Here is a 3,914-nt window from a genome sequence, read left to right on the forward strand (position 1 = left end):
GGCCAGGGTGGTCTCGAACTCCTGACCTCAGGTGATCCACCTGCTTTGGGCTCCCAAAGTGCTGGGATTACAGGCGTGAGCCACTGCACCTGGCCTAAAATTATTATTATTTTTAGAGACTGGGGTCTCATTATGTTGCCCAGGCTGTGCTCAAGCAACCCTCCCACCTCAGCTTCCCAAGTAGCTGAAACTACAGGTGTGAGCCACACTGCCTGGCCAGAATATGCATTTTACTGAGATCCGCAGGTGACACAGATACACAATAAACTTTAAGAAACAATGCTGTAAATCATAGGATACATGCACTGGAATGATTTTGAAAACAATCTTCAACTCCCTCATTTTACAGGTGAGCACACTGAGCCCAGGAATGAAAGGGACTTGTCTTTCTAAAAGACCTGTATCACCCCCATTTGGAGACCAACGTCTCCACAATGCCCACATCCTTAGCTCAGCATTCCAGGCCCTCCCATCTGGCCCCTGCTGACCACTCCACTTGCTACTTCCCCACCTATACTAGACAAACCAATCCCTCTGACCCACTCCTCTTCTCTCAACTCCTCAGGCTGTTTTGTCTATGTGAGCTGCTCTTTCCACCTCTCTCCAGTGTCAGTTCAAACTATGTCCCCCGATCGCCAGCCTTTGTCTAGGATGCCTTCCTAATCCTTACTGGTTGACAGTGGACTGTGGTTAGCCAACTGAGGGCTCCTCCATTTCCTGAAGCACTGTGGTCATGGCCTGTTTTACCAGACTGAGCACCGTAAGGATAGGAACCAAGTCTGATTTCTTTATTTGCCTTCCAGGTCCCAACACAGAGTGAAGCACTTTGTAATTGCTCAGTTTATCCTATGTGGTTAGTAACTTATAACAATGCTTCTAGGTCTATTTTTTTTTTTTTTTTTTTTTTTTGAGACGGAGTCTCATTCTGCCCCCCAGGCTGAAGTACAGTGGCACCATCTTGGCTCACAGCAACGTCTACCTCCCGGATTCAAGCAGTTCTCTACCTCAGCCTCCCGAGTAGCTGGGATTACAGACACCCATCACCACGCCCGGCTAATTTTTTTGTATTTTTTTTTAGTGAGAGAGGGTTTCACCATCTTGGTTGGGCTGGTCTTGACCTCCTGACCTCGTGATCCAACCACCTCAGCCTCCCAAAATGGTGGGATTATAAGCATGAGCCACCACGCCAGGCCAACTTTCTGCTTTTAAGACTATGAAATCCCAAAGAGTAGGGACCTGATATTCTCTGCCTTCTCCATCTCATTCATGAGGCTCACGTGCGGGAGCACACTGGGCATGTGTTCACCACCTAAGCTGGCTGGCTCAGCTTCTGATTCTAGCCATTCCTGTAATGTGTGTGTGGACCCAGGTCACTGCAGCATGCTCACGGAAATCCAAATGACCAAGAAAGGTTGCAACACCAAGGACAAGGAAGGAATCAGGTTTCAGGATAAATCATCTCAAGTCAGGGGTGAGATTTACTGCCTTCTAAAAAAAGCTCACAAGATTTCAAGCTATGACCCCAGAAGTCTATTCCTGAGGCCGCCTGCCTGCACAAAAAAACTGACACAGTGAGGTGCTCAGCCCATGTTGATGAGTGAATAAATTAATCTGGACTTCTAAATGTAATCAAATACTGACTGTACTGACTGTCAGAAAAAAGCAGTTGTGCCAGAAGAGAACTGTAACTAAATGTCACACGGCATTAAAGTATACGCCCCTAACCTTTGGCCACAAACCCTGCTATCTGCTGCAGCCTGCCTTTCCAGCTTGGTCTCTTCCCTCCCATACACACTCTTTGAACCTCATCCCAAATTATTTGTTGACCTTATGAACATCATCTGGTTTCACGTTCTGGTGCCTTCACACATGTGATTCCCTATGCCTAGAATGCTCTTTCCTCTCCCTTAATTAAGGTAATTATTTTTCCTTCAAAACCCAGGTCAAGGCCAGGTGCAGTGGCTCACGTCTGTAACCCCAGTGCTTTGGGAGGCCGAGGCGGGTGAGTCACCTGAGGTCGGGAGCTCGAGACCAGACTGACCAACACAGAGAAACCCTGTCTCTACTAAAAATACAAAATTAGCAGGGCATGGTGGCACATGCCTGTAATCCCAGCTACTTGGGAGGCTGAGGCAGCAGAATCGCTTGAACCCAGGAGGCGGAGGTTGCGGTGAGCTGAGATTGTGCCATTGCACTCCAGCCTGGGCAACAACAGCGAAACTCCGTCTCAAAACAAACAAACAAACAAACAAACAAACAAATCCCAGGTCAAGTAGTGCCTCTTTCGAGAAGCCTGCTCTGACCACTGACTGCCGCTACCAGCAGGCTGGATGCCTCTGTGCTTTAGCAAGTGCTGCTGCTTCCTTTTTTTTTCTTTTTTGAGACACGGTTTCACTGTGTTGCCCAGACTAGAGTGCAGTGGCTATTTTACAGGCATGACCATGGTGCACTGCAGCCTCAAACTCCTGGGCTCAGTCTATCCTCCCGCCTCGGCCTCCTGAGTAACTGAAACTACAGGCATGAGCCATCACACACAACCATATTTTGTTTTTGTTTTTGTTTTTGTTTATGAGACAGAGTCTCGCTCTATCGCCCAGGCTGGAGTGCAGTGGCGCGATCTCGGCTCACTGCAAGCTCCGCCTCCCAGGTTCGCTCCATTCTCCTGCCTCAGCCTCCCGAGTAGCTGGAACTACAGGCGCCCGCCACCAGGCCCGGCTAATTTTTTGTATTTTTAGTAGAGACGGAGTTTCACCGTGTTAGCCAGGATGGTCTCGGTCTCCTGACCTCGTGATCCACCTGCCTCGGCCTTCCAAAGTGCTGGGATTACAGGCTTGAGCCACCGCGCCCAGCGTTTCTTTTTATGAGAGTACTTACCATGTTCTTTTTCTGTTGTCCTCCTTCCCTGCCTACTAGACTTGAGTACCTTGAGGGCAGGGCCTGGGTTTTATCTATTTCTGTGTCCTCAGTGTCCAGCACACAGCATGACACAAAGGAGAGGTATTTATTGAGCACATGCCCAGTGAAAAGAATGTGCAGTAAAAGAGTTATCGTCAGTTAGGAAATTTACTCCCACACCACCATGGAATTCCTCGTTTGGGAAAGGCTTTTTTTGTTGGAGAATAAATTATTTACAAGCATCTGACCTCCTAGGAAAAGGCTAGAACAGTGAATAGTAGATGACAGTTGAGAATGACTCAGGAAGTATAATTTTACCACTATTGCAAAACACACATACATTGTTCCTGGTAGATGCATAATTTGTAGGAGATGGACACAGCACCCTCTATAGAAGGGTCCCCCGGGCCGGGTGTGGTGGCTCATGCCTGTAATCCCAGCACTTTGGGAGGCCGAGGTGGATGGATCACAAGGTCAGGAGTTCGAGACCAGCCTGGCCAACATGGTGAAACCCTCTCTCTACTAAAAATACAAAAATTAGCCGGGCATGGTGGTGCATGCCTGTAGTCCCAGCTACTCGGGAGGCTGAGGCAGGAGAATCGCTTGAACCCAAGAGGCAGAGGTAGTGGTGAGCTGAGATTGTGCCACTGCACTCCAGCCTGGGCAACAGAGCAAGACTCTGCCTCAAAAAAAAAAAAAAAAAAGGTCCTCTAGGCCGGGCGCGGTGGCTCAAGCCTGTAATCCCAGCACTTTGGGAGGCCGAGACGGGCGGATCACGAGGTCAGGAGATCGAGACCATCCTGGCTGACACGGTGAAACCCCGTCTCTACTAAAAAATACAAAAAACTAGCCGGGCAAGGTGGCGGGCGTCTGTAGTCCCAGCTACTCGGGAGGCTGAGGCAGGAGAATGGCATAAACCCAGGAGGCAGAGCTTGCAGTGAGCTGAGATCCGACCACTGCACTCCAGCCTGGGCGACAGAGCGAGACTCTGTCTCAAAAAAAAAAAAAAAAAAAAAAAA

This window comes from Theropithecus gelada, chromosome 1 (genome assembly GCF_003255815.1).
Source record: "Theropithecus gelada isolate Dixy chromosome 1, Tgel_1.0, whole genome shotgun sequence".
Taxonomy (NCBI): domain Eukaryota; kingdom Metazoa; phylum Chordata; class Mammalia; order Primates; family Cercopithecidae; genus Theropithecus; species Theropithecus gelada.